A 24,639-nucleotide genomic window follows, 5' to 3' on the forward strand; every position below is an offset into this window, starting at 1 on the left:
AGCGGGTTGGGGCTTGAACATGTAAATTTGTCATCACCCACGCCATTTGTGAGGGGAGTGGCCAGGGCCGTCGTACGCACAGCCAACATGGGTGTAGGACTGCTAATTGCGCACCCCTGGGCGTAGTTCTGTGCTCTGCATGTGCATCTGCATGTGTCTCTATGGCAGCGTGGGTCTCCTGAGTGGGGTGTGGGTTGGCTCTGTAGGGTGATAGACCCCTACATATGTGTCCTGGTTCGAATTCCATGTGTTCGGCCCCCACCCACACCTGTTGGGCCACCTCCTTTCGGCGTGCTGACACATGTAATTGGGGTGCCATGTGTGGGTGGGTGAAGTGTTGTGAGCCAGCTGTGCTTACGGTTGCTTCCTGTTGTATGGTCTGTTGCATTCTCGGTGTTCTCCTCTGAGGAGCTTGGCTGTCCAGGCCCTGGTGGAGGGTTGCGTGGGATATCCATGGGCTGTTGTAGGGCGTCGGTGTCGTCAGTGTGGTGGTCCTCTTCGGCATCACAGATGTGTTGTATTATGTGCTCTGCTGCTTGTGTTGTGTGTCCCTCTGCGATGTGAAGGGGAGGTGCGTGTTGCCTTTGTGTTGGCATATATGTTGGCGCATTGTGCTAGTTTGCATACAGACTGTATGGCAGTGTACATTGTGGCTGTTTGGGGGGTGCTGAATTCGTCTGCGAGTATGTGTACATTTGGACTACATGACGAATGTGAGGTCATACGCATACATTACCATTTCACTTTTTCCGGCTGTGTCAGCAGTAGTGAGCATGTTTCTGTGCATGTGTGGAGCCAGTTGTGTCCTCTGTTCTGCAGTGTCGGCTATGTGTGTAGTTCACATTGTCGTCAATGTGGGTGTTCTGTTCATGCTATATGTGTGTGCTGCAGTGTGCCAAGGGAATCTGGGACATGATCCTGGATGTTTGTGGGTGTGCAGTGAGCTATGCCTCGTTGTGCATGTGTGCCATTGTGCCCTTCGCCCCCCCTCCCCGAGTCCCCATTTGTTGCACTCCCTGTTGGTGTTGTGTCTGGTCCTCTTGATCTGTGTCCCTACTCCCTACTCCTTGCACTGTCTCCACACTGATGACTGTGACCTGGGTTTTCTCCAGATCCTCCGGTGGCACTGGACTGCCACCTCCTGTTGCCATTGCTGCCTTCCTGTTGGCAGCGGGTTGGTGCCTGGTTTAGGTTGTCCTTTCATGCCGTCGCCTATTGGCCTCCTGGATTGGCCTCCTTGGCACTCCGACTGCATTCCAGGTGGTCTGCTTGTGGGTCTGTTGCTGGTAGTGTTCTGTCACATCCGTAACGCTGGTCTTGTTTTCCTGCGGTCTGCACCCCTTCTTCCTCTCCCTCTTCTCTTTGGCCTTCCCCGACCCCGTTGTTCCTTGCTGGTGGTCTGTGGGGGTTGTGGGGTTCGAGTAGGCCTCTGCGCTGGGTCAGGGTGCATCCATGTTGCTACGTGCTTTGGCTTGTTTCTGGTGTATTTTTTCACAGGGTTTTTATGGTGCATTGTCCCACCAGACGCGTTGGATTAGCAGGCCTGTGGCTGGTTTTTGCTACGTTTTGTCCAGCGGTTGGCCTCAACGAACTGTTTTTGTGTTTGCGTATCGCATTTTTGCGGCGTGGTGTTGATTTTCACGCGGACAATGCCATGTTGTGAAGATTGACAGCATGGGGAGTTGAGCTTTCCTTAAAAAAAACAGTTGTGCATGTTTTGTGTGACAAAGCTGTTCTATAAGACTGTACTGTTACATTATAAACGTCAAATTGCATTGTTAAAACATCTGAGTGTGAGTGAACATTTTTAGGTTAAATAAACGTAGAAATATACTAGTCATAAGGTAATAATTTTCCATAATTCAAAAAATGTAGGTAGCAAAACCATAAAGATGAGCAAAAATATTAAAAAAATACAGCTGGAAATATTGAAAAAAACTGAAATATAATAAAACCAAAAGCCCTAATTATAAGACCATCGAGCAGCTTCTTGTGCTCTTGGGTGATACTACTTAAAGGTCAACATGTTTTTTTATGCCACTTTCTTATACTGCAGTCTTTCACCACTCTACTAAAGGATAGTCCCATATCAACCCTATTCTTAGCCTAGTGTTGTAATATCTACCTTAGTGTGCCACTTGTGTGCAGCAATCTTTGTATTTTTTCAGTATGTGCTAGATTGATGCTAGGTTGCTGTTAATATTACGCAAACCTTCGACTATATGGTATTATAGATTACAGCGTTACTTTCTGTTGCATTAAAGCTTGACCTATACGTGTAAAGCTTTTTGAACTACTAATTTTACAAATTGTCTGATTTATTATACCTTTCTACAGGTGAAATGTCACTTATTGTCAGAGAATATAGGTTAACTGTTAAAATGATTATTTAATCATCTACATCTTCTCTGAAAAACACAGCAAGGAGTTACAAAGATGTGAGACTTGATTCTTAAACATATCTTTCTCTTAAAAGGTTATGCGGGAAGACATAAAGCAAGTAGCACAATAAATGCAAAGAAAATGTGTGAACATTCTTTTCAATGATTTAAATGATTTCCGATGCAGGCATGGTAATTTTAGTGTAACAAACCTTTAGAAGTTATAAATGGCGTGTGTATCGTGAATATTAACAGCTGCTGTTGATGGGGAAACTGGGCAGTAATTCAGCATTCTCTTTCCTGGGACCTGTTATTTATTCCGCTTGCATGATGCTGAATGTTTTTATTTTCTATTGCACAGACATTCTGGTGTTGCTGACTAGAATCCTGGCTCTGCCTTTATAACACTCGAGACATCAGGGAGCGGGCTGAGTGCTCGTTTTATTGAGACTCGTGTTTTGATGTGACAAGCAGGTGTGCTGAGGTGAAACAGCCAGAGCAGGAGCTGGAAGCCAAAGCGGGCAGCAGCACAAGACTGGAGATTTTAGTTTCATACAGCAGCGTTTCTCTTCTCTCAAATAGCGTGCAGAGCATTATTAAATGCACCCAAGTGATGCTATAAGAGAGCTAATAGGCATACACATTACAATTAGATTCACTGCACTTAGATTCACAATTGTACACACCATGACAATGAAACAACAAAGGGGTAATTGAGATTTGGATAAAAGAGAACATATTTAACCCTTTAATATATTAGCAGCTATTTTTCCAATGCACATTCTAATTAATATCGTTTCTTTCTTGCAATAGGAGATTTGATTACCCTCCCTAATTTAAAAAATGTGTAAATTCAGAAGATTAATACAATCTCAAGTGATTGCCCTAGGTGATCAGCTCTACGTCAGTGAACAGTAAAAACCAAAAGCCCCTTGCTGTACCGTCAATGTAAGTGTCTAATGTTCATGAACTTCGAATACTGAAAAAGTTTCAGAAGCTCCTAAGAAATTTGGAGTCATTGAAAAGCAGTATGAAAATAAGAATATGGTAGCACGTTTGCAGATGACTAATATTCAATAACAAGGACTGAAACTCTCATGATACAGCAACAAAGGGGAGGACCTAATCTTCCTACCAAAACCTTTAACTTTGTAGCAAGTCAGTATAACTTAACTCTGTGGTCCTAAAGATTCACTGTCATCTGAAACTACATGTCATCAAGCAAAAGCAACAATAACCATTTACAGTATACCTATTTGCATTTGTGGGCGCATTTACAGGGGCCAGGAAGTGATACCGTCCTTCTTGGTCATGGTAGGAGGCAGAAAAGTGTGAGACCCCAAGAGCACACGTGCCTCGCCACACACCCTAAGTGTCTCACTGAATCTGTCTAGGTGGCACTCAACCATAACAACCACAGGAGCTGAAAATGCAATCTAAGCTTTCAGCTTGGGGAGAATGCTAATTGGATTATATGTACTTCCAAATAATTCTGAATGATTTAAAGGAGCAGACAGATAACTTACCTCAGCAAGCGCACTGAATTCACTCCAAAATAATTGAGAAACACGTGTAAAGCTTAGCCGTGAGTGAGATGCATGGAGATACTTGACTCCTCAATGTACTGTGTTGTAGTGAATAGGGAGCCATTGTCTTCCAGGCTGCTATCAAAAACAAATGAATATCAAACAGATTTATTTAATACTAACAATGATCGCCTTTCATTTGTATATGCATGCTAAATTATTATTTAACTGGCGTTTTTAAAGGGTCATACAATTGTTTTCATAAACCAAATGCCCTGGTAACATAATATCATAGGATTTTCTGTTTGAAATAAGATTATAAAGAATACATTTTTGCAAGTTTAAAAATATATGATTTGATTTATATATTAGATAAATGACATGCCATGAAACTACTGCATGGGGAGAATCTATGTATTTTTATTGAACAATTCCCTAAAAATATATTTTTCCGTTAACTAAGGTCCTGAAATTATTGGCATACTCGCATGGAAGGCAAATTATCCCAATAAAGGGGTTGCTTGTCTGTGAATATATCACCTTTATGCCAAACATTTCATATCCCCTTTCCAAATGAATTCACATCATATAGAATACAGCCAGGGTGGGATCTGTCAATAAAATAGGAAAAATTATCACATTTATTCACCATTGACTCTTGAGACAATGATCCTTTACACAAAGGAAGCAGAACTTCGTGCGTTACTCTTTTTGTGTGAAGCGTGCTAAACCTTTGAAATATTTTTATACATTCTGTATGTGACATTTTATAACACATGATCAGTTCACTCAATTGAATACTTTTTATTTTTATTTTACAGGTAGGTAACTCATTAGAACCAGCATTTGACGGATTCATTATGGGTTGGTGAAAAGTTGTAGTTCCATGAGCCCTATCACATTAAATTTACCATAGTCTTGGGTAAAATGTTATTATTCGCTGATGACCCTTTTGCAAAATTATCAGAGTGTACATCCTTTAAAGACAGAATATTCAGGCACCTACATTATAAATATCTCCTTTTTAGTTTGCACAAATCATTGACACGAAATGGAATTAATGAATGAGCTAAGTCCATAGAGGAGAGACTTCCGTTTATATGTTGTTTCATTGAAAAATGCTTACTCTTCAAGGCATAAACATTTTACTAATTTATACTGCATGAAAAGACAGAGAGGGATATTACAAAAAAAATGTCAAAGCATGGTGTTGCGCCAAATTTGGCAACGTCACACTGAATGGCTTCTGTTGGAGATCCGGCAGAAATGTTTGTAGGCCTTACACTTTCAAAGTGACATATTAAAGTATAGCAAGGACTATGTTGTATGTAGGGTTCGAAACAAACATAAAATGGTCTGCAACACATGTCAAGTGAAAAGAGAAAGGTGCAGGGTTGTTATAATTGTAGAGAGTTGCAGAAGCAGAATGGCTGTCACATTATCAATGAGTCATAATCTCTGAATAGATCCGGTGGGCAAGGTGAGGAAAACTCTTTTTTAGCATCCCATTCTTGATGAGATAAAAGCATTTCCTGTTGGAAAGAGAACAAATGATGAATCTCTTTCTATGAATTAGCAACAAAAGAAACAGCAACTGATGGCTGAGCAGATTTGAACGTTTTTCATATATTTGTTTGGGGTTAGTGAAATCACCAAGGAATGTGGCCACAAATGGTGATTCTACAATGTAGGTACTCATTGTGCCTCTTGAGATTCTTGTTATTCATTAAATTGATTACGGTGAACATGCTTTTTTATTATTATTGATGGTGGAGTTGCTGTGTTTTTTTAAACTTAACATTATATGCATTGTTTTGGTATACATAAAAAAAATGATTTCAGTAGGACAGGCTCTTGGCAAAACATATATGTGAAATAGTGACATTTAGATTGAACCCATGAAGATGGGTTTGTTAAAAAAGAAAGATTGCCTACAGTCACCCACTGAGTCTTGAGGTTCAAAAAGTATGTGACGTATGGAACTAACATGCTCTAATCACTGAGAAGACCAAGTACACCTTGACGCAAATAAAATGTATTCATGGCATAGACGTCAGCTGTTGGTTGCAGGGTAGCATTACACCACATGTAGAACTTTAAAAACATTGCTAACATGCCTAATTTGCCTACAAGATGTGCAACTTAACTCACAAGACCTGGATGCATAATTTGTAATATGAGTTATGTCAAACATGTATGGTTAAAATGGCCTTTTCCATTTTACCAATGTCCGGTTTAAGATTAAAAGTTTCTTCCTCAGGTTTGGAAACGACTAAAGAAACTAGAAATGTAATATTTCTTAGAAATTGAATTATTGGTACACATGGATTTTTGGAAATATGCGCAAACGATGATTTGTATGATGTACGTGGCTCATTTCTGCCTGAATCTTGGCCACACCTGAACTCATTCTACATTCCTCTTTCCATTACTATTACAGTGACAACGATTGGCTTAATCCATCTCTATGTAAAGGTGTGAACTGGCTCTCAGGAGAGAGCAAACGATCATTGGGAACAGCTTAGCCTGATGCTAGTGCTTTGACTCTCATAACCGCAGGAGGTATAACCTACCCCCAGAACCAATCTGAGTAGGGCTTCTGCTGGGAATGAAAGGGGATCCTATTTTATTGTGGCAACCTGTGAATGGATGCAGAAGCTCCAGGAGGTGGATCTTCTGTACTGCCTTCTTGGATGCTCCCAGATCAGAATTTGCAGGCATTGCTACTGGTGAAAAGGTTGAACTGAAGGGAGGGGTTTTCAAATGATAGCGTAAACTTTTGAAGTCCATATTGAAAAAAAGAAAAAGTATATCATGGGAAACCCAACTTGAAGCTGACTAATGTATAGAATACCTGTTATGATAACTAACTGCAGATATGATTTTAAGATTCTAGTGATGTATAAAATAAATAGACTGTACATTTTATATTGTGTGACTTTTATGATTTTTAATCCGAAAATCGAATAAAGTTTATTTGATTTGATAGCGTAAACTCATGTCCCCAATCATTTGTATCATTGAGAGTCATCGTTCAGAGGAAGAGCGTGTTCACTAACATGGGAAGGCTGAAATATATGCAATGTTGAGGCTACATTTGTTCTCCTGGATAAGCCACATAATGATTCCAAATGATGAATTACAAGCTAGTTTAGTTTGCCTAAATAATGGCTGCTCTTCAGTTATTTATTTAAGGGATGCCACTCTTGTTTAGGAGGGAAGAACATCAGCAGTTGGGAACAATTCAGTAGTGTCAGGTTGATGATTTGTATAGATGTTATAATGTAATATGCTTAGATGAGTGTTTATGTTAAAATGTAAATAATATGTAATATGATTAACTAATGTCTATATTTTTGATGATTATGCTGCTCTTTCATGTGGCTTGCTGGAATTAGAAAACCTGTGTGCAGATTGGTTTGAAGTGGGCTACTAAGCACAAACGTTTGTGTATTTGTGTGTGTGTTGATGTGGTGGTTATGCAAATAGCACACCTTGACTATGCTTAAGTCGTGAAAACAGGACAACAGTTGGGTCATGTTGTTTTCCGAGTAAAAAGTGAATTTTGTGTTCCGTGTGATAAGAAAACAAATCAGAACCAATTGCCCCCCCTTCTTTCTGGACGCTATTTATCATTATATGAAGGAGTAATAGCGTTGACTAAGGGACTGATTTTGATCTTTGCCAGTGGGATAGTCCGTCACAAACCTGACAGTTATCCCGTCCGCCGTATTCCATGTTCCATTGGATATAATGGAATTTTAATTTGGCAGAAAGGATATCGGGCAGGATTGTGATGCAGTAACCCTGTCCACCAAGATCACTACCCATAGAATTTGTACTGTGCCACAAGGACATAACGCAGGCCCCTGTAACCTCTGCAGACCAGGCTGGTCCCCCGCCCTCACGGAGTCCTCAAACTGTTCAAGAGGCCCAAATTCAGCTCAAAGTCATTGAATATCTGTAAGATATTGGAGGCCCTGGGCCCGATTTCACATGCTGCTGGGTACCCTATAACCTTGTGTCAAATCACTGCTGCTCCTTCTTATGTGGGGCATCTTGATGCTGTTAAGCATGCTGGAGAATCAAGTAGGAAAGATATTCAGTGCCAGGTGTTTTTCATCTAAAATATGTTATCATTGTAGGCGCTACCTTCTGTGTCTATCGACACCTACTGATGTATTATGCAGACATGTCACTATTCTGTGGATAGCTTGACTACTTTCTTGTAGTTATCATGATTTATGTTTGGATGGAACTCAGCAGATCTGACACACTCACTCTGTCATAATTGCATTGCATCAGTGAGGGATGCTGGGTTATCCCGACCGCACTGAATGGCACTTTTAATAACATGTTCTTTATATTGCGTGCTGATTTAACTTTACACATACCATCATAAAAATTATTTCCATACAGGGTTCCTTTCATAATAAGTGCATCATATTTACATTATTTAGTTCTTCCTTAAAAGCACTGGCTGTTCTTTGGCAGCATTTGGAACAAAATGTTGTGTATATCAGTAACATGCAACTCATTGTATTGATCCAGAGGATTAGCAGCAACAGGTAATCTAACACCACATACTTACCTGGGCTCATAAATTCACTTCACAACACACTGACAATTACCGCTTGGGTCATGTTTTTATAATTCTCTAGATTAGTTTACTCCATTCCCTAACTAATCTTTCACTGATCAAAAAAGTTCTTTCCTCTGGTTGATGGACCATTAGTTGAACTAGTTGATGGTGAAATGACATAGGATTTCAATATACTTACAGATTGGAAATGATCACAGAGTTGGGATGAATTTAAAGTTTTATCGCATATAAATTCATGTGAACCACTTACACAGTACAGAACAAACTCTATTTCTCACAGGAAGGAGTATTCAAATAATCAATCAAAATGCATTCATTTATATTTTGCAATAACAGTGCATGAAAAGGAGAGGATAGAGAGAAAAGCACATAAGCGCATACACAGATATATTTATAATGACCAAGAATGGTGTGAAAACCAACTCCCAGGCCTAAGAATTGGTATGGGTCCCCCAGGAAAGATCTGGCGAACAAAGGCTTCAGGGCAGGAATTAGGACAGGAATCAAGAAAGGACAGACAACCTCTCCATCACCGATGCTTGCGTAGCACACCTCTCTGGCACTCTCTTCCTCCTCGAGATTAATCCGCGATCTTCTAAATTAATTTGCTTTAGATAATTGGTTTAGCAATTTGATTCTTCTACAGCATTTCTCGTCACTCCGACAGCCTACCGGTCCCATGCTTCAGCATCTCCATGTGCAGCCTTATAACTAACTAAACTACCTCGATTATACCTTTCTGTATGCTAGTATCACCCATCAATGTTTCAAACTTATGGAAATACTAACTCTGATTAGACAAGCCAGGGGAGGTGATCATCACACCATGCTTACATATTACTCTTTTCCGTTAGCCCTTTGTTAATAGACCCATCCCTTTAATTCTTCATTCACAAAGTATTTCCTGCCCGTATTCACAATGTAATTATCACAAATTATGAAATGTTCTGCATTTCGGTACACTGTCATTCCGGTTCTCATGAAATTATCCACTGGAAGCCTTGGACGAAGTTCAAGTTGACATGGTGCTTTCCAGTTAGGTTGTAGTACGCATGTACGACAGAACAAGATGGAATAAACTGTGGCTCACAACTTTAGGCCCTTAATAAGCACTATTGAAAAAGTAAAAAAGATCAATGTTAAAATCAAAAATAAATGGTTTCACTGTATACCACCAATCTCTACTCTAATCCCATTTACTTATTATGACTCTCCACGCATTAGTATTAGTAAAATAACTGAGTTTAGTTTTTCCAGCAAGCAGGTAGCAAGCATGTGAGATTCAAGCAGCCATTTTGTTACCTTACTGCGCAAGAGCAGAACGTTCCCTCCAAGCGATAGATATGTCATACTATGTAGATGCAGTAGACGCATGCGCACTACGGAATTTAGGTTAGCGGCCATCTTAGAATCACTCTCAAGTTACTGGTTAATAAAACACATAGGCAAGCTTTGTTCTTACTAATGAATGTTGTGTAATGCATGTTATTTTCACAATACAAGTTTAGTATGGGGTTAGAGGTCACATGAGAAGTTTGCCTCCAAGCAAGTCTCTTTTTGCATGAGTCCTTGCTCCATCAGTATTAATTGTGAGCAAAGTAGTGGATACAATCAGCCACATTCCTTTGAATACATATCAACATTTCAATAAAGCCGTACTCTGGGAGATCTGTACGAGAATGATCCTAGGGCATTCATTAACAGCTGAAAGAAATGAGTAATGCAGGTGACCTTGTTAAAAAAAAACATGATGAACTGTTACATCCCCATGGAGTTGTCATGATCCAAGACAGAGAAAAAGCCTCATTTAAAGATTTAACAATAAAAAGAAGGTCCCAAAATCCATTAGCTGGATTCTTTGATTAGTAGTGTTCCAAGTAGTTCGTACAGCAAATATGACAAGAGGAGAATATGACCCCAGGCAGTTTAATGGGTTGACAATTGTCCTAGTTACAAGTCGAAATTCTATCAAGGCCAACACAGTCATCTTCCCTTTCAATTTCAGTAAACTGAGTACCTTTGCATTGGGTAATAGAAAGGCAAGTTATTGATGCTGCTTTGAAACAGGAGTGTAGCCTGAAGCAGATATGAAACAGGTGGCTATTATTATGGCCTGAATTTCATTCAAGAAAACAATTTGTGGTTACAAATTTCTCCTGTATGAATCGGAAAGACTAGTTTATACAAAGGTTTTAGGGTAGGCCCTAACCGGCATTAAAGCTTATTTTTCATTGTGAAATTGGTGAATCTATGTGGAGTAAGAATCTAATTCTAGCTGGTAGACAAGCATCCCTAGGTTTTAATTTTGCTCCAGCATCATTAACAGGTGGCTGTGGTATGTCTGAGGTGACATGTAGTATCCAGTGCAATATTCCAGAATGCCCATGAATACTCTTAGCATAAGACACTGTTTTGTTTGCTATAATTTCTCGTGCAGAATTCCACTACTTACGTTAAACGTCACAACGGTATATGCTACACTGCCTGCATACCATGTTGGTGGAATGTCTTTTCATGTGTTTAAGATCTACAAGGACTATATATAAAGGACATTTTTAGTTTTCAAACCAATAATTAAGAATAATAAAGATAACTCTGTTCATCTTGAGAGTGTGATCCAATTGGCTGCTCTAGAGAGAATAACGAAAAACAGCTCTGTTAAGAGGATCCTTTTTAACATTGTTTCAGAAGAGATGGACCTGTGCTCGTTTCAGGAAACCCCTTCTCTTATAAATGAGATGCATAAAAAGTAGGTACACAACTAACACAAAAACGCAGATCTATATAGTCATTCCCAACTTACCTGGGACGCATTTGGGGCTTATTTACAAGCCACTTGCAAGGCGGCTGTGTCACATTTTGTGATGTACCAGCAACGCTTTTCGTGTCCTTGTAAATATTGACCCTTTACATGCAACACTTTGTGTGAAAGGGGTGTGCCATGGGTGTTGCTGTGGGTGTTCCAGCACAACACCCATGGCTTCTGCCGCATTTCCCGATATACGAGAAATTGTAAGCCTGGAAATGCGTAAGAATACTATGCCTCCCTAGGAGAAGTGTAGGGAGGTGCAACGAAGAGAAATGTTTTAATTTCTCCTTATTTGTTTTCCTCCTTCTATGCGTGCTGCATTCTCCAGCGCACATGGGAAGAGGAAATCACCTCTTGTGATTGTTTTTGTGGAGAGAGGTGTTCCTTGCAGCATAAAAACAATCATCCCACCTCGGTGCAAGGGTGCCTGCATCAGTGCATGCAAGCTAATTGTGCACAAGTGCAGGGGAGAGCGTAGAGGTCCGTCATGTCATTGTCGATATGACACATCCCTTTGCTTCAGAAATAACCCAGCCTGGTGCAGCCAAATGGCTAGGGCACCTCACTGCGATAATTCTTGTAAATAAGCCCTTTGGTTGATCCTTTACTATGCAACAGTTGTTGCAACTCAGACTGTTAGCAAAATACAATAATTGGGAGAGCCATTCCTATCCTTAATACAGCAATACATGAAAACAAATATCAATTAAATCAAATTGGGATACTTAGGATATAGGGATTCCAAAGCCAATTTTGAATCAATCATATTTTATTGAGTGGTAGAGAATCATTAAACACAGCTTAGCTGCCTACATCAGGGCGCCGGCAGAGCGTAATCTGATGGTTAATACACAGCGTTTAGGTCTACATCCCAGAGGGCGACCTGCGATAAAATTTAGACCACAGCGTAAAGATAAGGCACCTAGCTAACATATCACTTTCATAAGACAAAAGAAACAGAGAAATAGACATATCATCCATGAAATCACACAGAAAAAAACTGTTCCACAGTAATCTGGCATTGCAGCACACCCTGCGGGCATATGGCAACCAGGGTGGGAACCCAATGATGAAGCATGTCACCTACCAGGTAACTGAGTGAGGGTTCTTCTAAAACACCCTGTTGGTTCCAAGGGCCAGATATAGGCAATCTAAATGTACCTATTCTTAAATACCGAATTTTACCGATTCGGTATTTAAGAATAGGTAAATGGGATGTAGATAATTTTTTCGGTAAAAATGACCGAATCGGTAATATTCGGTAATTAAGAATTGGTAAATACCGATTCAGTAATTCCTGTGGAGGCCCATAGGAATGAATGGGAATTACCGATTCGGAAAAATACCGATTCAGTAAAAACAGAATCGGTAAATAGCGAATCGGTAATAGGGGGAACCCTTTCAAGGGTGGCATGGTGTCACATTGACACCCTGTTGCAACCCTGAATAGTACATGAGTGCACATGTATGTCTGCCACATGGCACTGAATAAAAAGCAAAAAATTGCTTTTTAAAAGGAATTAGTTATTTACCACAAACTAATTGTTGGTGGTAAATAACGAATCCTTAAATGTAAGAAGCACTCACTTGAGTGCTCCCTACATTACGGATTCGGTAATTTACCTAATCGATATTTTAAGAATTCGGTAATTTACTTATTTCTTAAATTACGGATTCGGTAAATTACCGAATCCTGAAATGTGGCCTCCTACATCTGAAAAGACCAATACAGGTCGGTAACGGCCAAACTTTGGTCATTTTGGCCGTTACCGACCGGTATTTGGCTTCCTACATCTGGCCCCAAGTCCCTAAACCACATCAGAAGGGAAGGAAGGAAGAAGACTTGAAGTAACCAAATCATAAATAGGTGGATGATCCATTCTCACTTTGTTTTGTAAATATTTTGACTGGGAAGATGAACAAACACAACTTCTCCCTCTCTCTTTTTTGTTTATGAGGTATGTAAATGCAACATTGTTGAATCTTTAACATCCATCAGGCTCTGCCTTCCTTCATGAGAAGGACATTTAAATCAAGTCCACTCTGCAGAACTATAGAATAGATTGCAACCATTCCTCCAGCTGCTCTAGTAGATAGGTTATCAAAAAAGAAGTGAAATTGTTCTATATGGGAAAATTTGGATTGGTGTCACTACAACGCAGGCTATTACAACGCCTGCTGTTACAACACGGTTTTTACATCGCATACCACTACAACGCATAGTGCTTTTAAGCGCTGGATAGTGATTTATTTAATTTACTATTCCAACTCCAGTCCCCGTGGATAGTAGGGAAGGTGTTGGATAGTAAATTAAATATATTCCCTATCCTAGAGCGCCCCCCAGCGCAATGCGTTGTAATGGTTTGCATTGTAATGGTTGCGTTGTAATGGTAGTGCGTTGTAATAAATGCGTTGTAAGTGATGTTTCCCGAAAATTTCTACAATGAGTCCTGACATCATTAACTCTGGATATAATCTCTCCATATTTGTTCCATTCACACACCAGCATCTCTCTTCATTCTTTGGAGAGGGCACATTTGTAACATACATGGTGGGGTGATTTAACTGCGCTTCAGATATATCTGTTATACGCTTTCCCGAAATGTACTGTTGTAAAGAGTTTGTTTGTTTTCTGCAATCTATGGTTTTTAATGGTTCTATTATTGAGACATCTCTGTAAAGCGCTCTGATACCCCTTACAGGGTCATGTTCGCGCTATAAAAAAACACGAAATAAATGAATAAATAAATAAAGTACAGTAGAAAGCTTTCTAGTTTTGCGAGAATTTAGTGTCACTCCTACAGATGGTATTAAAGCACCAAAAACGTCTCATACAATTTCCCTTGCACTGGCACCTCTTTTCATTCTCTCATGTTGCTCTTTTGTTGATTCATCAAGTCGTCCCAAATGATAAATGTTTGGAAAACTATTTCCATGTAAAAAGTTCCATATCATCTTCCAGGTAATCTATAAAAGTCATTGCCCATAGATACTCCAGGAAATACAGTATCCCCTCCTCCTAAATAGCGTCCCCATTATGAATTTCAAATGTATGGTCACATTCACTAGTGCCCAGCAAATGTGTGTCAATATTAGAATTTCTCATGAATATGCATAATTTCTTTTGATGTTGCCAATCCGGAGCTAAGGTAGACATGCTTCCCATTATTCCATTCTTTTCTTCATGTTGTGCCTAACGTGTTACTTTTGAGTGATTTGCACTCTAACCATGCCATTCAATAAACAAACTTTATTCGGTTGTTGTTTGGAAAACCATAAAAGTTACACAAATGCAATATATAAAAACCATTTATACATTAGTACAGAATTTAAAAGAAAAGGTCCAGTACCACGCAATAAATCAGCTAAAAAACATATCTAAATAAACAGATTTTACTTATCCATGCAAGTCCTCGATTTCACAGATGCTTTTAAAACCCCTACTATAAAGAAAATACAATCATCCTTCAACAATTGGGGATACACAAGGGCTAGTCTGACTTCATCTTTTTTAAAATAGGAACAAAGAAATGCCTACGGGGAAATTCATACAATTTACAAAAAAACACAAAGTGCAGCAGATCCTGCTGAGACTTTCCGTCGCCGCTGCAGGTAGCTAACACTTGGCCTCTGTTAACCCCCTTAGGTCTGGCTAGCAAAAGATGGAATACATTCATCAAAAACCTGGTTACAAGGAATTTCACTTGAGTTGACAGAGACCCCATAAGATAAGGTTCCATCAATGGCGTTGATTTGAGCATTAAATACGTGCGGACACTAGCTTTCTGAACCTCCACAGCTTCTCTGTCTGTTTTCCTTCGATTCAGAAAGGCTGTCTTTGTTAGTTCTACATCCTTTCTGGCAATACCATCAGGATTGGAAAATAGGTCACCCCGCCCAATCGATTCAAACCCTCTTTTGATATATTTAAGCCAGGGGATATGAGCCGAGTTATCTTGAGTCATGCATTCTCTTAAAATCAAATGGGTGAGGGTTAGATCTTCATTCAGCCAACACTTTAACTAGAAAATCAGGGGACGCAAAGCAAGAGCGTCACTTAGGTAGGAGACCCCCAATTCCTCGTGGACCGCTAAATTAAAGGTTCCACGCGGAACACATAAGTGTTTCAAAAAAGAATGTTTCACTACCTGGAGGGGATCTGCGGCAATTTAACCCCAAAATTCACTACTGTAGGTAGCCATGGCCAAGCTTTTAGCTTGATACACATTCGCAGCAAAGCTCCTATCAGTTTCTTCCCTATTTTAGAGGCAAAGTTAAAAATTGCTGCATTAGCACGAATCAAGTCCCCTTTCTTCCTCTGGATTAGGGGGCCCCATTTAAGATGATCATCAAATAGAAATAGGAAAATACGTTCGTACGGGGGATCTTAGCAGCGCCAACACTAAACTGCAAAAACTGTTCTTTGTTTGTTGCCCAACTTTCATGACGCAGGACTTCGAGTTATTAATGGCCAGGTCCCGTTCTGTCAAAACTCTCGAACATGTGGGGATTGTAAACCCAGTTCAGTCCTAGATATAAGGACGTCGCTGTCTGCATAAAGTAGGACTGGAATGCCCCGCCGTCCTATGCAGGGAAAATCAACTCCTGTTGCCCTTAGAGCGCTATCCAATTAATTTATATAAAAATTAAATTAAAAAGGTGCCAGAATACATCTCTGTTAGACTACCCTCTTATTCTCGAAGTCCCTAGAGACCTGTAGATCCTGTGAGAACCTAACGTTAGCTTTAGTGGCGATATGCAGGTCCTCAAGAAAGTTAACAATACCGCTCTCCACCCCCATTGCTCTCATGGACTGCCACAGCGTGTCCCTGTTTACACAGTGAAACGCAGATGAGAAGTCCATGAAGGCAAGATAAATAGATCTGGTGCGAGCAACCGTATACTTGCCCAGTATCATAGATAGATTAAGACACTGAGCAATGGTACAGCATCCCAAGCGAGATCGGTCTATAACAATGGGTACTATTTCTGTTACCTTCTTAAAAACAGGGACTATAGTTGAAGATGCCCAAGACTTGGGACAACCACTTTTTGCTGCTGCATTAAAAACTGTTTCCAGTATTGGCGCCCAGAATAGAAGGTCTGCCTTAAATAAGTCTGGGGGGATCCCGTCTGGCCCAGGTGCTTTATTAATGGATAGACATGTAATGCCACCCAGGATCTCGTCCGTTCCAAAGGTTAATACCGGATCCTTAGTGTCCCTCCTTTTTTGGGGATTGGGCACCTGAGGACAATCAAACATAGATTTTAAATGAAGTACCCACTCCTCCTCTTTGATGTGTGAATCTAAGGCCCCCTTCCCTTCCTGATCAAAAAGGGGCATATTCACAATGCTCCAGAACTTCACACTGTTCTTGAGAGTGCTTGAGTCGATCAGCTCCCTCCAAACTTCCTCCTTCAAACTACCCTTTTGCTTGGCCAGTGCTGCCTTATAGTCATTTTGACAAGCACATAACTCAGACTGGATTCTTGGTTTGGCTGACAGAGCTTCCCTCAGCCTTTTTGCTGCTTTGGAGCAGTGGGAGTCAAACCATCTGGGACCATGTGCAACATTTCTGCTAGCTGGGACGCTTAAACTTTCACAGACTTTTCGTACCAGCGACTCATATGCACCAAGCACCTGACTAGGGGGGGGCACCCTCCGTAGTGCACAATAATACTGTGTGGGCGCAGGATGTTTTTACTTCATGATAAAATTTGACAGGGGACACCTGAGACCACTTTAAGCTACGCTTGCCATCCGTCGGTCTCAAGGCTCTCCTGGATGAAACAACCCCTGTCTTAGTTATTAGTGGGCTCGTTATGTAAACTGTTAATGGGTTACGATCACAAATTCGCTCTCCGCCATATCAAAGCCATGGAAACGAATTGCAATGAGGAGGAAACTAGGATAATGTCAATATATGACCCCATACTGTGCACTTTGAAGGTGGGCACAGAGAACTTAGTATGTGGGTCAGTTAAAGACATTAAAGCCACCATGTACAATTCATTCATCATATTATTCAGCAGTTCCCCCTGGATATGATGTTCAAAATGAAAACCCCTCATACGTGGGCAACCCAGCTCAGAGGCACAAGACAATGTTGGGTTACCACAGGAGTGTATGTTAAAGTCCCCAGAAACCAGGAGGTTATGTAGACAACATCCCAGAGATTGTCTTATGATCATTCCCAGGGTAGTGATGTTACAGGCCTCGTGTGAATAGGCTACCGAATTATAAAAATTTACAATCCCCCATCTGGTATCTCCCCTTTTTACTGACAGTGCCAAAATTCCAGGATGGGTAGTTGACAATACCTGAATCTTGCAGTCAACAGCTACCGAGATACATACAACTTGACCACCCTTTGGTCTACTGCTCAGCGATGGAATGGCTGGGTCAAAATAAGCCTTGTAACCTTCCAGAAACAGGTCACAATCCACTGACCATGTTTCCTGAAGGCTAATTACCCTAAATTGCCTTACGTATCATACCCACAGAGGTTCACAAAGCGTATTGGCCAACCCAGCAATATTCCAAGATAAAAAGTTGTTAGGTCTAACAACTAAAGGCCTTGAAGCTACCTCCGCCGGGGACTCAGAGGGAATCACCAGATCCAGCTCAGGGTTTAGTCAATCACAATCCTCCAGACTAGTTAAAGCAGCAAATCGGTTGTTAGATGTCAAAAAAAGGTCAGTGCCAAACTGCCGGCCTAATTCCAAGGGTGGATAAACCCTGGCAATAGGCTGTTGCCTAAATGCTAATCTCTTTGACCGCCCACCTCCGAGAAATACTCTGGGGACGCTTTCAGCCATGAACCTAGGCGGACCTGGCTTATAGAAGTAACCCAAAGGTAAACCCCTAATGCCAGATCCCTGTAAGGGGGAGAGGCCATTATTCCCAGATAAAATGCAGCCAGCAATATATGGGTTATCAAAATTTTAAATCACGCAATCGCCAGAGCCCATTTTGCGTGCGCTCCCTATCCAGCTGACCCTACGAGCCATGAGGATATTTCTTGTCAGACCAACACCTAGGGAAGTGTTGTGATTAAACCAGTGATTAACTTCATTTTTTAACTGCCCGTAATCTTCTTTAACTTCTTTAAGGAGGGAAGGGACACTCTCCAGAACCACTACATATGGGGTAGATTCAGGTGGAAGGTCGATAACGGGGAGACTTACTAACTGTGTATCCCTTTCCTCTGGCCTCCTTACCTTGTGAGGCACAGATGATCCTGCTCTTGTAGGGGACTTGCGTGAAATTTCTGGAGTATCTACCCTGTCAGTTCTAATGGTTTTGGAGCTGCTCTTATCCCCCAACTCACTATTCCTTGTAAGCCTCTCCACTGAGCCTAGCCCTCCTCCTTTACCCCCGGTGGGAATGAGGTCTTTACTAGTGTTTATGCTAACTGATACTGTGTCCGGGGGGTTGCGGCACACCAACCCCTCTAATTTTATCAACCTAGCTTCTGCTGAACCAATTTATTGAAAGATTGAATCTAGTAAAGTGGACATCATAGTTTCCAACCTGCCCCAAAAGTTATCCTCCTTTGTGCTGTCAATAGATTGCCCCAACATCATCTGGTTCATCTGAATAGGGAGACCCTCTCTACAAACATTCATGGTTGGCGCAGCCATTGTCTTCCTTCCCGATGTGCCCTGGGCAGATTTATTTAGATTGATTAATCCACGCTTCTTCCTTTTTACAGTTGGCGGGTCGATGGTACCAGCTAACTTCAGTTTTGCCTTCTGCCCTCTAGTTGTGGTTTTAGATTTAACAGGGATTGATTCTTGTTTCAAGGATGGGCAAGAGACCAAGGGCTCGATTCCGATCCGGTAAAATGCGCTCCGAATCGTCGTACGGAGCAATTTTCCCTGTACGAATCGTACCCGTACACGTCCCCGTACGTACGACGAAGTACGATCCGTACCAGGAGCCAAAGACTGTACGAGTCGTACAGGACTCCGTACGACTAAAATATCCGTACGAGTCTCACTCGGAACCCGCTGTACGTGACATCACAACGGTTCGCGGCTGGTTTTTACGACCCAGCAAGTACGATTCGTGTCGGGTACGCAACGTACGACCCTTTTTTTTACGGGAGCTGGAAACAGCCGTAAACGCATAGTTCGGGCCGAAACAAGTACAGAAGGCCCCAGCACAGCAAGCGGCAGAATCGCCTCCCCGTTTTGTTTCTGGAAATATGGTTACCATAAACTAAAGCATCTGCAAGTTTCAGAAAGAAAGATGCTGGTAATGTGTTTCCTTTCAGCGCTCCCGTCAGTTCCAAGCAGTTCAAGAAAGTGGTGCCCAATGGAAAGTAGGTGCTGCGTTGTCCGGGCAATGATGACAGGGTGTCTCCACATAGGGGGTGTACAGTGTGTCACGGGGGCCCTTGATGCTATAGGAAGGGAGCCAGGGAAGTGGCTGGATGGCGGCATACAGTGCCGCGAGTCTCTTCATGCACTGGCCGTGACAAACAGGAAAGCGCAGGGTTCAGGAGACGACGGAGACACTGTGTACAATGTGACATTGGGCCCTCCAAGAAAGAAAAATACCTGGTGTGGGGCCACCAAGATTTGTGGGCGCATGCATTCAGTTGCGCTCGTGGGGTTCTGCTAATGATGACAGGTGTGGCAACAGCACTCTCCTTGCCACACAAGTTGGGGGGCACACAGCAAGCAGTCACCGCCATCTCGGGGGAGTAAGTAGGGTTATCTGACGTTCCATACTGCCAGTTCCATGCTGCTCATCACGCCTGACAGCGTCTCTGCTGCCTCTGCCTCCTCTGCCCCGGAAGGGGATCCTTGTGGCCACGATAAAATATCACAAACCAGGTCCGCACCAGCAAGCCAGGAGGAGGAACAGCTATCATCCACAAAGACACCCTACAGTGTACCACCGACACTAACAACACCACCATGCCCAAGGAACATCTCAACTCTGTGTGGGTGAAATGACAACCCTCAGAGGCACCCTTGCATATCGATTGCCAGGCCTGCCCTCCAGCTTCCGCAACACCATCGCAGATTTCCTTGCGCCCCAAACCTTAGACTTCGAAAACTATATCTTTCTCGGCAACCTAAATTTCCACATTAACGACCCCGATGACAAAAATGCATCACACCTCTATGACACTATGAACAGCCTCGGATTGGTCCAGATAGTCAACGGCCCTATACGTACCACAGGACACACGCTGGGGGAAATTTTCACCTCCAGCAACTGAGTCTAATACAGCCAAGTCACAGAACTCACATGGACCGATCACTCCATCATACAATTTGGCATCTCCGGCCCCCACACTGCCACCCCCAAAAGGACCAATGCCCCCCACCGGAGGTGGTAAAAAAATCTCAAAGACCAGCTTGCCTAATGCTCTCAACAACTCTAACCCTGCCACTGCCACCAAACTGAAAAAGGGAGTGAAAAAGGGAGTGAGAAACTTCAACGCTTTGATCATCAATTGTGCAGACAGCATTGTCCCCATCCAAGAGCAGCATCCAGGGAAAAAGTCCAGCTGGTACACCCAGAGAACTCAGAACAGAGAAATGGAACAGCAAACAGTAGGAGAAGAGCTGGTGCACCAGCAAGGCTACCTCCGATAAGCCAGCCTTTGAGACCTCCCTCAACCTCTGTTACCACCTGCTGAGGGCAACAAAGAAGACAGCCTTTGCCGCAGACGTTGAAACACCAAAGAACTTTTCAACATCGCTGGGGAATTCTCTAAGCTGGATCAACAGTCAACATTTCACCCCGACCTCTGTCTGCTTATTTATCACAGTGATGACTCTGCCTCTTTGCTTAGGCCGTCTTTCTCTTACAGTAATTAAATGAACTTCCAATGTCTTTTACTGTTACCTTTTTGCACTGCTGTTACATTGCTCTGAGACATGCATATTGCATTCTTATTATTTATTTAAAACCATATAAAAACAAAGAAGTACAGGTCAAGCTTCTCAGTGATAGTAAAAAAAATATAAAAATGTCAGGCTTCCATGTCATATCTAATGTTTGTGACATACTGGTTGTCTCAAGAGGTGTATAACACAAACCATAAATGTATGCACGCCTCCTGTCGCCGAGACTGTGGCATTGAACGAGATTTTGATTTGGTGTGCTGCTTTTATCAAGAGCATAACTCACCCTCAAGCTGAAATCGGGCATCTGAAAGTCAGTGATCGCTCTGCTCTGGTGGCTGCTGCTTCCTGTCCGGGCGGTAAATTATTGTTGTCTCATCATCTATTGGCTGAGCGAGGTATCATAAACCCTCGGCTGAATCTAATCTCGGTAATGAAAAGCAACTTAATCTGGCTGTGTAATGATTACCGAATCTGATGTATTGCCTTTTTCTTGTGACACTTTCTAGAGTGTAAGGCCAAACTTTAAATTAAAAGTCTTCTTTTTGTAACATACAATACATAAAATATGAAAACTAGAAGACACTGCATGTCAGATGCGGTTGGTTGCGATACAAAACTTAAAATGTGTTTATCAAATAGACTTTCTGGCAAATGTACTGCTGCCACCTTTGCCGAATAACAAAAGTATGTTAAAAACAAAGAAAGAAAATAGTGCGATTTTTTTTTCGGACTACCAAAGTAATGCACATTATTCCTGTTTTGACAGTAACTTAGAAATTAGTAGTACTAGAACTGATTGACTTTAATGTTAAAGGGTAGTTCGATGGTTTAGTGGTGCTATAGAAGAAAATATGATCAAATGTGGCCATATTGTTTCTGGCAGCTGAAATTCGGCACGTTCATCTATTAAAGCATAATATCTGCTCATCCTCCCCCAACCACTAAAGCATAAAACTAGGGATGAATGAATTAAACTGCACTTTTACATATTCAGTGAAACTCACACTTTTCAAAACAGTGCAGAATTTCCCCATTTTACCCGAGGCCTCGTTTCACTTTGCCTTATCCCGTCCAGCTTGTTGCCCACCCTCCACGGTGTCGTGCTCTAGGGCCGCAGGTGCAGGGTGACGCTGGCGCTGCGGCATAAGGAACACATGGGACACGCTTTGTGGTTTACGCGTGGTCCGGACTGCCTTCGCCGGCCACGCCTCCTTTATTTTATACTCGAGCGTGTGGCGTCACACGCTCGCGTTAGCGTACCTTCTGGTGCGCGGAAGACTAGACCGCCTACATGCGGCCTCGAACATTACATTCCTTCTAACCTTTATTTGGTCAACAAAAACCTCAACACAAAATACTCAATAGTCTCAGTAAATGAAACAGGGCCAAATGGCCGGTTACCAGTCCGAAGGGTAAGTTGTTCAGAATCAACCCACCGCAAAGTCCGCTAGCTGGGAGGACGGAGCTGGATTTCTCCCCAGACTGTACCCCGCTGCTTCTCCTCTGGCGGGGGCTCTCAGTGGGGTGACCTGTGGGGAAACTCGGGCATCTTGGTGAGTGTCTGGAGGTCGGGGGGTGTTGAGTCTGGGGGTCCCGGATGTCGAGAGACTCACCTCTGCGCTCTCACTCTGGACATCTTGATCATCGCCCTCGGGTCCGCCCGGCCCCTCTGGCTGGCTTGAGGTCTCTTCTTCCCGCTCCAGTTCTTGAGGACACACGGTGTCAGGGTGATCCCTTTTGAAGAAGGACACATTGTGGGTGACCGTTTCAGGTCCTCGCTGGGCGGTCATCGTGGTGCCAGTCCGGCGCACAACCGTCCACGGCCTGGGCTCAAATGGGAGTCGAAACTTGCTCCCCGGATATCTGTCCTTCACATACACTCTGTCCCTTTCCTGGATTTCCGATTCTTTAGCCCTGCGCCGGAAGCTGGCGAAGTTGTTCGATCGGGCTCGGTTTGAGAGAGTTACCTGCCGGTCCACCCGGTTCGGTGTCCAATCGGGGTGACTGGGGATGGTATCCCTGACCACTCGTCCTATGGCAGAGGGACCTGGCACCGCTTCCTTGGTTCGGTGGGGGGTTAGGCGATATTCTCCTAAGAAACTGTAGATTGCCCTTTCCAGGGGGGCTTCCTCAGCATGGGCTATCCTTATGACCTTGTTCATTGTGCGCATAAACCTCTCCACCTCCCCGTTGGCTTGAGGCAAGCGGGGGGTTACTTTGCTGTGATGGATTCCCCAGCTTTGGAGGTATTCAGCAAACTCTTGTCCCTGGAAAGGGGGTCCATTGTCAATTTTGACGGTCTCAAAAATGCCATGCATCGCTATTGTCTTTTCAAACTTTGCAATGACTTCCTTGGCTGTTTGGGTTTCGACAACTTCTATTTCTGGGTACTTGGCGAAGTCGTCAATGATGACAAGTACGTATCTCCCATCTGGTAGGTGCCCGAAATCCATGCTGACACGCTCCCACGGTCTCTGCGGGCTATCTTCTGTGATGACCGGGGGTGGACGCTCAGGTTGCCCGGCTGCCTGGCACCATGTGCACGCTTTGACTACCTGCTCCACCATGGTGTCCATTTCCTGGAACCATACCTTGGCTCGGAGTCTACTCTTGGTCTTAACCATGCCCTGGTGTCCTCGGTGAGCTAGTTCAGCGGCTTGCTGGGTCAGACTTGTTGGCATCACTATCCTCAATCCCCTCAGTAGGCATCCTTGGTTGTCAACAGATAATTCCTCCTTTACCCTCAGGAGTGTCTCGAGTGAGGTCTTGGCTTGCGGTGTTCGTTTACTCAGGGAAGCTTGGATCGGTCACCAGTTGTTGGATCTTAGGGCATTCGCCACCAGTTGTAGCACTTCGTCATTCCGAGTGGCTTCAATGATCATGTCCAGGCTCATGGGTAGGGGTCTCAACCTTTCTAGCACAACCCTTACGTATTCCTCCGTCTCCTCAGCGTCATCCTTCTCCACCTTGGTGGCAGCGCGGGGGTGTCTGGAGAGGTAGTCCGCTGGGTTTGTCGATCCTGGCATGTATTCTACTTGATAATTGTACTCTTGTAATTGGAGGATCCACTTTTCGATCCTTGGAGGTGGTTTTGACACGGATCCCCGGAATAGGGGAATTTAGGGGCTTATGATCCGTCGACACTGTAAAAGGGTGCCCATAAAGGTAGACGTGGAAGTGTCTGCATGCCCAGTGAATCGCAATTGCCTCCCACTCTATCTGTGAGTACCTTTGCTCTGTGTCCGTTAGGGAGCGACTGGCGTAAGCGATGGGGGCCCACTCGTCATTGCCCTGACGTTGGGTTAGTACGGCCCCTAGGCCATATGGGCTGGCATCAACTGCTATGTTGGTGGGCTTCGCTGGGACGTAGACTGTCGTCGGGACTTTCAGGTCTTGGTGTTTGAGTTCGGTCTGGAAACATCCTATTAGCGGAATCGGCGTTTTCTGCCC

The sequence above is a fragment of the Lissotriton vulgaris genome, chromosome 4_1, assembly GCF_964263255.1.
Source record: "Lissotriton vulgaris chromosome 4_1, aLisVul1.2, whole genome shotgun sequence".
Classification (NCBI taxonomy): domain Eukaryota; kingdom Metazoa; phylum Chordata; class Amphibia; order Caudata; family Salamandridae; genus Lissotriton; species Lissotriton vulgaris.